Consider the following 13,530-nt stretch of genomic DNA (forward strand, 5'->3'; position numbering starts at 1 on the left):
GGGTGGGAAATGGTGGGGGAGAAGGGGGAGATTGGTGGGCTCCCCCAGTTGGTGGTGGAGGAGGAGGGAACAAGCAGGTGGGTCCTGGATCTATTTTAAAACTAAAACCAGCAGGTTTTGTGGGCACATCTGATGTGGTGCCTCCAGAGAACAGGATGGGAAACGCAGGTGTGGGGAGAAGATCGAGTTCAGTTTGGGACCAGTGGGAGGTGGCCTCTCCAGCGGATGGCTAGCCGTGCGGGTCCGGGTTGTCGGCTGTCTGTGCCACATCACAAATCCCCCACACACAGTGGCTTAACAAACACCCATGTACGTGTCCCAGATTCTGAGGCCAGCACCAGGCTGCATCGCTGGTGCCGGCCGGGGCTCCAGGCTGACCCGGGAGGCTCCAGTGGGGAGCAGTCCCCTTCCCAGCCCCCTTGGGCTGCTGCGGGATTTATTCCCTCGTGGTTGTAGGACTGGGAACCCCCTTCCAACTGGCTTCTGGCCAGGTGGCCTCCTCACGCGGCTGCTTAGTTTGTCAAAGCTGGCAAAGGGAAAAGTCTCAGCGATACGCGGATGCAGCTGGTATTATTCATAACAGTAAGAGTGAGCAGGGGTCCCTACCAAGGGCCCTGGCTCTTCCCTCTCTCCGCTCCCTCCGTTTCCTCCTGAATCCATTAGTTCCTTCTTCAGTCACTGCCCCCAGAGTCACTCATCTCCCTTCTTCCCCTGCAACCCATTTTTTGCACAAGGACCGAATGATCTTTTGATATCAAAAGTCACTCCTAGGGGTGCCTGGGTGGCACAGTCGTTAAGCGTCTGCCTTTGGCTCAGGGCGTGATCCTGGCGTTATGGGATCAAGCCCCACATCAGGCTCCTCTGCTATGAGCCTGCTTCTTCCTCTCCCACTCCCCCTGCCTGTGTTCCCTCTCTCGCTGGCTGTCTCTGTCAAATGAAAAAATAAAATCTTTAAATAAATAAATAAATAAATAAATAAATAAAATCTTTTTTTAAAAAAGTCACCCCTATATCCATGTTCTGCTTACACATTCCCCCGACTCTCCCTGCACCATGAACAAATCCAAACTTCTAACCTCGTCTATGTCTGCCTGTGAGGGCAGGAACTGCACGTATTAGGCACCTACCGTGTACCAGCCTCTGTGTAGGGAAACTCACACAGCCCACAAGAAACAGAAGGCAAACGCCATGTGCAATCTTGAATTTTCTAGCAGACATGTCAAAAAACAGACAAATTAATTTTAACGATATATTTTATTTAACTCAACAGAACCAAAATAGTATCATTTCGGTATACAAAAACTGTGGTTGAGACATTTTACATTCTTCTCTTCACGCTAAGCCTTCACAATCTAAGGCGTATCTCGCACCTCAGTTCGGAGCAGGCACCGTTCGAGTACTGAGCAGAGGACTCGACTGCCTTAGACGGAAGAGTTCCCGTCGTCTGCTGGTTCTCAGCCTAAGGCAATTGCCTCTCCCCCCCCCGGGGGCCCTAGACAATATCTGGGGATACTTTCGGTTGCCAAGACTGCGTGGGAAGGGTGCTCCTGACACCGTATGGGGGGCCCAGGGATGCGGAGGGTAGCGCGATGCAGAGGGCTGCGACCAGCATTCCTCCTCACAGATCAAGCACGCCACGTAGCCAGCACTGAGATCCCGGGACAGGATGCTTCCAGCCCCCAGAAGCCCCATCATGCCCCCGTCATCTCCCTGCTACCTTGTAACCACTGTCCTGACTTCACAAGTGAGGCTGTTGCCTCCCCCCTTTCTTTTCTGCTTTACATAAAGGTAACCGTCCACTGCATTCTTACGAGGCCTCTTTCCCTGGACCTAGTGTCCACGATCCGCCCACTTGCTGGGTATGGCTGCACACCACTCGTTTTCATTGCTGAGTGTAATATTCCATCGCATGAAGACAACACACCATGGATGAGCTTCTAGGGAGTTTCCCTTTGAGGCTACTGCAAATAATGGCACAGCCTGTGCAAAGGTCCTGGGGAAGCACTGGGCTTGTGTGCTGAACAGTGAGGAGGCCCTTGTGGTTGAAGCAGTGTGAGGGGGAGCGAAAGAGGAGGAGAGGGTAGGGAGGGGATGAGGGCAGGGTGAAGAGGCAGGTGGTGGACTTGGGCTTTTACCCTGAGGGGGGCAGGCGCCCTGAAGGGCTCTGGGCAGAGGAGGAATGAGGTCAGCTGTAAGGGAAAAGGAGTCAAGAATGGCTACAAGGCTTTGACCTGAATCTCCTGAAGAGCAGGTCTGAGGCTGAACCCAGAGAGGGGCCTGTTGATCCCTTTAGTTTATTGCCCATCCCTGCCGCACCCTCGCACGCAACACGCCAGCACACACACGTGCAGACCCATGCACAGGGACACACACAGAAGGAGCTGAGCCTGTTGTGTCCTGGAAGTCCAGAGTTAAGGGCACAACGAACTCCTACTGACATGCGGGTGAAGGGGACCCTCACTGGCATTACTGCTGTCGGTCCAAGTTCCCACCATTTCTTTCTAAAATCATCTGGGGGCTGAAAGGGAGGGTGTGCCCCCAGAAGGCTGGGGGGCTGGGCTTTGTTTGTTGGGTTTGTTGTGGTTTTTTTTTAGACTTTATTTATTTGAGACAGAGAGAGAGCACAAGCAGGAGGGAGGGGCAGAGGGAGAGGGAGACGCAGAGGGACATGGGGCCCGATCCCAGGACCCTGAGACCATGAACCGAGCCGAAGGCAGACGCTTCACTGACTGAGCCACCAGGTGCCCCTGAAGGCTGGATGTATTGAGGGACCTGCTGTTTTCTGTCCCTGGTACACGGTCACAGCAGAGCAGTGTTCATAGGCTGCCCCCATCCAGTGTCAGCTGCAGCTCTGACCTCCCATCTGCCACAGTCTGTCACTTCCCATTTACTCCCGGGGCATCTGCAATCATCCTTTGCCCCTCTGCCAGGGGCCAGCCCCCTGACTCAGACTCACGCGCCTCTGTGGCCGCCCGCCCCTTTGTTCCAAGGGGACTCTAACAAAGACTTGTTCTCCACAAGACAAGAACACAGTGAACCTGCCAGGCTCCCCTCCTGTCTCCATCCGGGAAAGTGGCAGCTTTCCACATGGGACAGAGCAGAGGTAGGGTCAGCTCTCGTGTTCCGCTGGGGACCCGACTACATGCCTGCCGAGTCCCCGTTTTGCAGATGCAAACACTGAGGTTCAGAGGAAGGAAGGCTTGTATTCAGAGTACTGGAGGGCTGGGTAGACATCTGGGCTTTCCTGGAGCCTACAGAGTCCTACCCAACCAAGTCCTTTCTGTCCTCTCTGGCTTCATCCATCTCTCTGGAGCAGCCCTTCTGGCCTCTTTGCTTTCCTGGAGCACACCAGGCAGCTCTAGGCTCAGGGCCTTTGCAGTCACTGTACCTTCTCCTCCCTGGTACGCCCTTTCCCACATAGATGCTTGCTAATTCTCTTCCGTTCCTCCAAGGCTTTGCTCAGGCCTCTCCATCTAAACAAATCTTCCTCTGCACACTCAACTGAATCCTACAACGTGGCATCTCCATGCTACCAGACCCTCTTCCATCTTACTTTTTCTTTCTCTCCCAGCACGTATCACCAGCAAGCAGAGTATACCGTTTACCCAGCGCACGGTGGTGGGCCGGAGTCTATGAGGAGTCTATGAGAGCCGAGTGATAACCTTGCCGGGGTTTTGTGAGCTGACTGATGTCGTGTTGGTGGCTTGAAATCGGCCATGGTGGGTCTACACCACCGGACGCAGCGCGCACCACAGGTAGGCTTTTTACCCTGCGGAAGCCAGGATTCAACATTTATCACACACAGTGCTTCCGGCCTCTGGTTCCTCCTGCCTCCGTTAGAATGTAAGCTCATTGGGGGCAGGGGTCTGCCCACCTTGCTCTCTGCTGTCACTCTGGCATCCAGTAGGCACTCAACAAATACTTGTTAATCGAGTGATCCTCACCCCTGGCAACCGCTCTCGGACTTTGACATGGGGCCCGCGTGACGCACCATCCCTCGGCGTGACCCTGGTCCCTAGCACCACTTCGCCAGACCCCCAGAAACACCCTCCAGCCTTTAGATACATCCCTCCAGCTGCCTCGCACCCGGATCCGACGCCGGGCAACAGGCCCCCGGCCCCCTCGCAGCACCCGCCGTCGCGGGTAACGGGCAGACCGGGGTCTGCCTCCGGTCATTCCGCACGGATTCCCTGCCCGCCGGCTGCCCTCTGGGCTCCGGCACGCACGGCCCACCTCGCCGCCTCCCCGAGGCCGGTCCCAGGGCCGCACGACCCACACATCCGGCCGCAAGGCCTCCCCTCTCCGACCGTGCCCACCCCGGGGGTCGGGGGCCAGCATGGCGTCCTAGTCATTGGCTGTAAGAGTCGCACGGACGGGAGGCGCCCGGGGCGCGTAGCTGCTCCCGGCCCCCCGCGAGCTGCCGGGCCAGGATCCGCAAGGATGTGGGCCTCCACCTGCGGGTCTGCGGCTCCGCAGGTCTTCAGCTCCGGGCCCGGGAGGCGCTGCGCCGCGCGCGGCCTTGTGGGAAGCACCGCCCCGGTTCCGCGGCATGCCGGGAGTTGTAGTCCAGCGGCGCGGGGCGAGCGCGGGGGCCGCCGGGACTTGTGGGCCGCCGCGCGAGGTTTTGCAGAGCCGGGCGGGAGGAGCTGACCTGGGTCGGGGCCCCAGCCCGCGCGGGGCTGCAGGATGGCGAGCGCGCTGCAGGGCCAAGGCCCCACTAGCGGCGAGAAGACGCGGCTGAATCGCAGCTAGGAAGATGGTCACCAAGGACGGCGGCGCCGAGAGCGCCCGAGCCCCTGCCCGCCCCTGACCCCCGGCAGCAGCCCGATCCGGGACCCCACCTCCAACTCTAACCATACCGAGCACCCACAGCCCATCTGGACCTGCTGGGACTCCCAGCCTCAGCCTTGGACACTGAACCCTGACGCCATTCCCTCTCCAGGACCCCCAAACGCAGCGTGGTCCCCCCAGGCCCCTGCCCCAGACACCCAGGATCAGCCCTGCAACCTCAGTCCCCCCCCCCCCCCNNCCCCCCCCCCCCCCCCACGCTGCAGAACCGTCCCCAGCTCCAGCTTCACCACGCCCTGATCTTGGCCCCACCTCATCACCCAGACCTGGCTCCCGGACTCGCGTCCTGCCCAAGCTCTGGGACCTCGCTCAGAGCCGCTGCACACCCTGCTCCAGGAAGAAGCTCCTTGGGCAGAGAGCTTCCCTGAGGGGGTCGGTCCGCTCTAGGCGCGGACTGTGCCCCCAGCCTCAGCGCCTCCTCCCTCCACGGTCAGGCCTACTGGACCCCCAGCCTAGCCCCTATTCCTCCGGCAGCCTTACCCACGAGCGTTTCCCAACCTCTGAAGTTTCCAGCGCCGCTGGCATTGTGGCTTGATTGTTCCCTGGGCATTGTGGGGGGTTGCGAAGCAGCGGCACCCATCCACTCCAGGCCAGGAGCACCCCAGCTCTGACAACCACGTGTGTCCCCCAGACATCACCCAGTGTCCCCTAAGGCCAGGATGGCCCAGGTGAGAACCACTGTCCTAACCATTAAAACACCAGGGGTTCCCACATCTCAGCCTGGGGCTAGGTGGAGAAGGAGAGGGGAGCTCCCCACCTCAGGAAAGGACATTTTCATCCTGTGCTCAGGACAGGCAGCAAACCCAGCCTGAAGTCAAAGCCTCCCTAAATTAAAGCCTCACTAAAATTCCCCAGAAACCACGTTGAAAAACGGGGGTGGGAGAGGGGGGGAGTGGCATAAGTAGGGGCTCCCGGCAGGTTCAGTGGGTGGAGAGTGTGACTGTGGTTCTTGGGGTTGTGAGTTCGAGCCCCATGCTGGTGGAGAGATTACTTAAAAATAAATGAAATCCGGATGCCTGGGTGGCTCAGTTGGTGAAGCGTCTGCCTTGGGCTCAGGTCATGATCCCGGGGTCCTGGGATTGAGTCCCACATCCGGCTCCCTACTTGGTGGGGAGCCTGCTTCTCCCTCTCCCTCTGCTGCTCCCCCTGCTTGTGGTCTCTCTATCAAATATATAAATAAAATCTTTTTAAAATAAAAAAATTTTAATCTTTAAAAAGTGGCATAAATAAAATGAATTTTGTAAAATTTAAAATGAAACATATTTTAGTGTATCCAAAATGCAGTTGTTTCAATATGTAACCAATATTTAGTAACTATTGGGATGTGTGACATTCTTCATACTAAATCCTCAAAATCTAGTCTGTATTTTACACTTAATTTGTACTGGAAATATTTCATCTGTATTTAAGATTTAATAAAATTGCAATTGAAAACGTAGATTCCAGATGCACCTGTGCGGCTCAGTCAATTAAGCGTCTGACTCGTGTCTTCAGCTCAGGTCATGATCTTGGGATCCTGGGATCAGGCCCCACATCAGGCTCGGAACTTGGCAAGGAGTCTGCTTGAGATTCTTTCCCCCTCTCTCCCGCCCCCCCACCGCACCCCAAGCTCTCGTGCTCACACTCTCTCTCTCAAATAAATAAACAAAATCTTTAAAAATAAAAAATAAAATACAAGTAGCTTCACAAACCCAAGTTGTCACAAGCGCACGTGAAGGTTTTCCAGGAAATGAGTCACATATCTGCTTTTCAGTTGAAATGTTGATTAAAAATGACATTTCAGGGGCGCCTGGGTGGCACAGCAGTTAAGCGTCTGCCTTCGGCTCAGGGCGTGATCCCGGCGTTATGGAATCGAGCCCCACATCAGGCTCTTCCTCTATGAGCCTGCTTCTTCCTCTACCACTCCCCCTGCTTGTGTTCCCTCTCTCGCTGGCTGTCTCTATCTCTGTCGAATAAAGAAATTAAAAAAAAAAATCTAAAAAAAAAAAATGACATTTCAATACAATCTTTAAAAAAGGGAGGGGCGCCTGGGTGGCGCAGTCGTTAGGCGTCTGCCTTCGGCTCAGGGTGTGATCCCAGCGTTCCAGGATCAAGTCCCACATTGGGCTCCTTCACTGGGAGCCTGCTTCTTCCTCTCCCGCTCCCTTTGCTTGTGTTCCCTCTCTCACTCGCTGTCTCTGTCACATAAATAAATAAAACCTTTTAAAAAAAAATGACATTTCAGGTGGTCAACAGGCGCACATGGCTGGCCGCTCTGCCCTGGCCTCAGTTTGTCGTGTGACCCAGCGCTGTCACTTCTCCAGCCCACCTCTCCTGGCGCGTGGTTGGACACTGCATAGCGGACTCAGCTTGCACCTGGTGACCCGTCGGCAGACCCTAACCCTAACTATTGGAATGTATCCCCACACATCTGCATTGGAAGATGGCCTACCTCCTCATAGAAACACCAAAGATTCTGCATTTTTGTGGGGGCACAGCAGGGACTACCGCCTCAGATACCTCTGGCCCACACTCCATGATGGCTGCAGGGCATGGTCACCATGGGGTGGCAGAACGGTGAGGGTGCTCCATCGGGGGAGGACAGAGGAGTGGCTGGGTGGGAGGATGGGCAATGCATGGACATGTGGACAGGTAGATGCCCAGACCATGGGCAATGAATGGATGGATAGGTAGGTGGATGGATGGTCAATAAGTGGAAAGATGGACAGACAAACAGGTGGGTGAATGATGGATGGACGGACAGACAGGTGAGGGGATGATGCATGATAATATCAGTCTCTGGTTAGGCTGGGAGATGATGACCTGACTCCCGAGCTCCACCCTGGTCTGCCCACACCTCCTAGGATCAGCTTGGGCATGTTCTGGCCTCTGCCCTAGAGGTGTCTTGAGGGGGGTGACCGCCTGCAGCCCCACCCCCAGGTGTGTCCGGGGGGGAGTGACCACCTGCAGCCCCATCCCCAGGTGTGTCCGGGGGGGGGGGGGCCCCCCCCCGCCCCCCCCCATCCCCAGCCACAACCGAGGCTGGCTCTGTGTCTTTTGTCTCCAGCACCTGCCACTTTTCATCTGGTTTCAGCAACTGTCTGGTCGCTATAGGCCTGCCTTAGCATCTTAACTGCAATCATTAAGATGCCTCCCCTCGCCGTGGCCAGGTCAGCAGTTCCTGGCCCTCCTGTGCGGAAGCCACGAGCACCCCAANCACCTGCAGCCCCATCCCCAGGTGTGTCTGGGCTGGTGACCACCTACAGCCCCATCCCCAGGTGTGTCTGCGCTGGTGACCACCTGCAGCCCCATCCCCAGGTATGTCTGGGCTGGTGACTGCCTGCAGCCCCATCCCCAGGTGTGTCTGGGCTGGTGACCGCCTGCAACCCCATCCCCAGCTGTGTCGGGGGGGTGACCACCTGCAGCCCCATCCCCAGGTGTGTCTGCGCTGGTGACCGCCTGCAGCCCCATCCCCAGGTGTGTGTGTGTGGGGGGGGTGACCGCCTGCAGCCCCATCCCCAGGTGTGTCTGGGGGGTGACCGCCCACAGCCCCACCCCCAGGTGTGTGTGTGGGGGGGTGACCGCCTAAAGCCCCATCCCCAGGTGTGTGTGTGTCTGGGGGGTGACCGCCTGCAGCCCCATCCCCAGGTGTGTGTGTGTGGGGGGGGGTGACCGCCTGCAGCCCCATCCCCAGGTGTGTGTGTGTGGGGGGGGTGACCGCCTGCAGCCCCATCCCCAGGTGTGTGTGTGGGGGTGACCGCCTGCAGCCCCACCCCCAGGTGTGTGTGTGGGGGGGGTGACCGCCCACAGCCCCACCCCCAGGTGTGTGTGTGGGGGGGTGACCGCCTAAAGCCCCATCCCCANACCCCATCCCCAGCTGTGTCGGGGGGGTGACCACCTGCAGCCCCATCCCCAGGTGTGTCTGCGCTGGTGACCGCCTGCAGCCCCATCCCCAGGTGTGTGTGTGTGGGGGGGGTGACCGCCTGCAGCCCCATCCCCAGGTGTGTGTGTGGGGGTGACCGCCTGCAGCCCCACCCCCAGGTGTGTGTGTGGGGGGGGTGACCGCCCACAGCCCCACCCCCAGGTGTGTGTGTGGGGGGGTGACCGCCTAAAGCCCCATCCCCAGGTGTGTGTGTGTCTGGGGGGTGACCGCCTGCAGCCCCATCCCCAGGTGTGTGTGTGTGGGGGGGGGTGACCGCCTGCAGCCCCATCCCCAGGTGTGTCGGGGGGTGACCACCTGCAGCCCCACCCCCAGGTGTGTGTGTGGGGTGACCGCCTGCAGCCCCACCCCCAGGTGTGTGTGTGTGGGGGGTGACCGCCTGCAGCCCCATCCCCAGGTGTGTTCAGGGCAGGGGTGACCACCTGCAGCCCCATCCCCAGGTGTGTCTGGGCTGGTGACCGCCTGCAGCCCCATCCCCAGGTGTGTCTGGGGGGTGACCGCCCACAGCCCCACCCCCAGGTGTGTGTGTGGGGGGGTGACCGCCTAAAGCCCCATCCCCAGGTGTGTGTGTGTCTGGGGGGTGACCGCCTGCAGCCCCATCCCCAGGTGTGTCGGGGGGTGACCACCTGCAGCCCCACCCCCAGGTGTGTGTGTGGGGGGGGTGACCGCCTGCAGCCCCATCCCCAGGTGTGTTCAGGGCAGGGGTGACCACCTGCAGCCCCATCCCCAGGTGTGTCTGGGCTGGGTGACCGCCTGCAGCCCCATCCCCAGGTGTGTCGGGGGGGTGACCGCCTGCAGCCCTACCCCCAGGTGTGTGTGTGAGGGGGTGACCGCCTGCAGCCCCACGCCCAGGTGTGTGTTGTGGGGGGGGTGACCGCCTGCAGCCCCATCCCCAGGTGTGTCTGGGGGGTGACCGCCTGCAGCCCCATCCCCAGGTGTGTCGGGGGGGGATGACCGCCTGCAGCCCCATCCCCATCTGTATCGGGGGGGTGACCGCCTGCAGCCCCACCCCCAGGTGTGTGTGTGGGGGGTGACCGCCTGCAGCCCCATCCTCAGGTGCAAGGGCCCCACCCTCCACAGCTTCATTTTCTACCTGTTCCACGTGGAGGAAAACGGTGGCCTGGGGCCTGGACATCCTGTCAGGACCAGCATGCAAACCCTTCAGATAAGGTCCCATCCCCCACCGAGCTGTGCCCCTGCCTGCCTCCAGGGACAGGGACACCCACAGTGGCCTCCCATGCTCATTCTCTCCTCACTGGACCGTCATCCTGGGCCACGCTTCCTCTTTGGCACCTGCGCCATTCTCCTCCAGTTCCTGGTCACGCTTTTCACCCCCTAGCACAATCACCTGGCCCTGCAGCCCAGGGCCCCACAAGAAGCTTGGTGAGGGTCCCCAAGCTGTCCCACAGCCCTTCGGGGTGGGGCCCCCTCAGCAAGGAGCCGCTGCTGGAGGACAGCATAGCCTAAGTTAGCAACAGGAACTGAGGTCAGGAGTCACCTTCTGGGTGCCCCAGCCTCAGGATGGTACAGCCAGCACCCCAAAATCAGCTCTCACCAAGATGTGCCTTCCTGCTCCTTGGGGCATGTGAGGGACCTAAGGGTCCTCGAGGCCCCCACCCTTGCCTGCTCAGCTTGTTCAGGGCTACCCCAGCCTGAGCCCTCCACCCCTGGTAGGGGATGAGCCACGGTCCCCAGGGATGCTGGGTTCAGCTATGGGGCCTTTGAAGGCAGCCCTGACCCCACGTCCCCCCCTAGGGCCTCCATCCAGTCTGTCTGAACCCAGACGCCACAGCCCAAAGCCTCCGCCTCTGTGATGCTCATGACAACTTAAATCTCCGGCCCTCAGACAGGCCTCAGGAGTCAGGCAGCATGCTGACCCCAGGCTCTGACCCTCTGGCCACCTCCAGTGTGGGGCTCAGCTTCCCAGAAAAAGAGAAGTTGTCTCTCTCTCTTTTTTTTTTGGTAAGATGTCACTTATTTATTTGGGAGAGAGACAGGGCATCCAAGCCCAGGGCGAGGGACAGGAGGGGGACTGCAGAGGGAGAAGCAAACTCCATGCTGAGCAGGGAGCCCAACCTGGGGCTCGATCCCAGGACCCTGGGATCAAGACCTGGGCCGAAGGCAGATGCTTAACCAATTGAGCCACCCAGAGAGAAGCTGTCTTCATCGGCATTCAGTGTTAGTTATTTACTTGGGGCTCTGGCCCCCAACCTTGGTGCCGTGGGTGTCATCCCTCCCACCATTCCCCCTTGGTCTAGCTTAACCAGGCAACTTCAGGGCAATTTCTCCAGCCTTCTAGAGACTTCTGTGGGTATTTATTAAAGGATCATTCACAAAATAAATAATTGTTCACAGCCGCTGTTTCCTTTCTCCCTCCCCCATCCCTGAGACCCACAGAAGCAGGGAGCGACCACCTAGGTAGGGGGTCCTCCAGCATGAAAGACCCTGCCCTCAAGGCTCCAGCCCACCCCCAAAGAAAGAGCTGTGAGCCCCCAACTGACCAGTGGTACCAATGAGTGGAGCTGGCCCAGCCCAGGTGAGAAGGGTGTCCCTGGAGGGAATGGGCATCTCTGGGGGGCTGGGGCAAGCTGGCCCCTCCTGGATACCCTCTGAGGAGGCCAGGTCCTCTTCAGACCACTGCTGCTGTCGTGGGAAGGTTGAGGCCAGGATGACAGGTCTTGGGGGGCTGGGACCCTCCATGGGAAGGAAGTTTCCTGCCTCAGGCCACTGAGGACTTCCTCCTGGGTGGGGACAATGCCCGGAAGGGGAGGGGATCTGCAGGCATGTGCTGCAGGAAGCTCAGGCTGCGGGGTCAGGGGAGGTAGAGGGATGACCGCAGTCCCCACGGAGGCCAGAGGCCACTGGTGCCCTGGGCTCAGTTTCCCAAGGACAAGACCAGGTGTCCCAGATGCAGGCAGGACATGTGGTTCAGCCCCTGCTAGTCTCAGGCTCCTCTCCCCCGCATCCACCTAGACCCTCTCTCCAGGCCCCTGCCCCCTTCCTCTTCTGCCATCCTCCCTCCCTCTGTTGCTCTGTTTCCCCTCCCCACCCTAGGTTCTGCTCTTCCTTACCTCTGCCGAGAACCCTCTTGGTCTGGTCGGTCCACTTGCCCTTTCCTCTGGGTACCCATATCCCCAGGTCCTCCTCCGTGTTCTCTTACAGCCTGTGCGTCTTTGAGCGTGAAGGTCTGTCATCCACACGGGTAGCGCATTTGGAGCCTGGAATGAGCACCATGGAGGACGGGTGATGGATCCGGAGGCAGGGCCCAGAGAGCTGGTCCCGCCCTTCAAGGGGCCTTGGCTGGGAGGGAGGCAGGAAGCAGGGTCAGGGGCTGGGAAGAGGCCCATTCACCAGGCCCACTGCCCCCTGCCCGGGTTAAGAGCCCAGCTTCCCGAGAAAGGCCCACACCTCCGGCCTGGGGAGGGCCTCACCTTGGAGTCCACCTTCCTGTGCTGCCTTTCCCGGCACAAGGCTAGAGGGGGGATGGGACCAAGGAAAACAGGACTCTGAGTTCAGGCATATGGACCCTAGCCTCACCAAGGCCTCAGTTTCCCCCCTTCTCCCAGTCCCTCCTCTTGTACCTTGGTTTCTGCCTCTGGCAATTAAGACACTGGGGAGACCCAGGCGCAGAGCTAGTGGGGTTCGATACTTCATTGCCTGGCTGCCCTTTCTTTTTTTCCCCAAGCCAGGGAAACTGAGGCACAAGCCACACCCTGAGGTCAACCTGAAGCAAACCAGGACCCCTCCATTGTTTTCTTCCTGCACGCCTGCTGTGCCTGGGGTCTGGGGTCATGGGGTGGGGGGCACCGCAGACCACCTCCAGACCACCTCCAGTAAATGGGAAATGTGGTTTTAGCTACATGACTTCATTAAGGGTTACAAGGGAAATGCAGTGGGAGAAAGTATAATTGGGGGAGGGGAGAGGAGGGGAGGAGAGTGAAGCTGGTCGGGGAAGAGTCTGAGCGCCTAAGGGCATAGCCATGCGGAGGCCCTGAGGCTTCCTCACGCTGCAAGGCTCCAGCCAAGGTGAGGCTTCTTTCCTTCGTGCCACAGGCAACCTTGGGGTGTCAGCATGCTCAGAAAACCACTCTGGGGGGCGCCTGGGTGGCACAGCGGTTAAGCGCCTGCCTTCAGCTCAGGGCGTGATCCCGGCGTTATGGGATCGATCAGGCTCCTCTGCTGTGAGCCTGCTTCTTCCTCTCCCACTCCCCCTGCTTGTGTTCCCTCTCTCGCTAGCTGTCTCTATCTCTGTCGAACTGTCGAATAAATAAATAAAATCTTAAAAAAAAAAAAAAAAAAAGGAAGAAAACCACTCTGGGTGCTGGGTGGTAACATGGCCACAAAGGACACAGAAATGAGGCCAGGCTGAGGGGCAAGGACACAAAGGTGGATGGATTCCTCAAGACTCACTGACGACAGCCGTGAGTGGGTAGCCCAGCCAGAGCCCCTTCCCAGGCTTCCCCTGTGGACCTCAATCCCTGTGTGGAACAGAGCAGGGAGGCAGCCCCTTACCCTGGGTTCCCAGGGCCCCAACAGCCCCAGCTGTCGTACTGAGGAGAGACAAACTCAGGTAGGTGGTGAAGGATCTCAGCTCCATCACCCCCAGGAGACTCTCACATCTTAGAGAAGGTCTAAGAAGACCCCCACCACCCCCACAAGATCTTCACCCCTGAAGGACCTCTTTTCCAGGAGCCCTCCACCCCCAGGTGACACCCCCCCAGACCCTCACCAGAGGAGACCCCACCAGAGGACCCTCTCCCCCA

The sequence above is a fragment of the Ailuropoda melanoleuca genome, chromosome 4, assembly GCF_002007445.2.
Source record: "Ailuropoda melanoleuca isolate Jingjing chromosome 4, ASM200744v2, whole genome shotgun sequence".
NCBI classification, from domain to species: domain Eukaryota; kingdom Metazoa; phylum Chordata; class Mammalia; order Carnivora; family Ursidae; genus Ailuropoda; species Ailuropoda melanoleuca.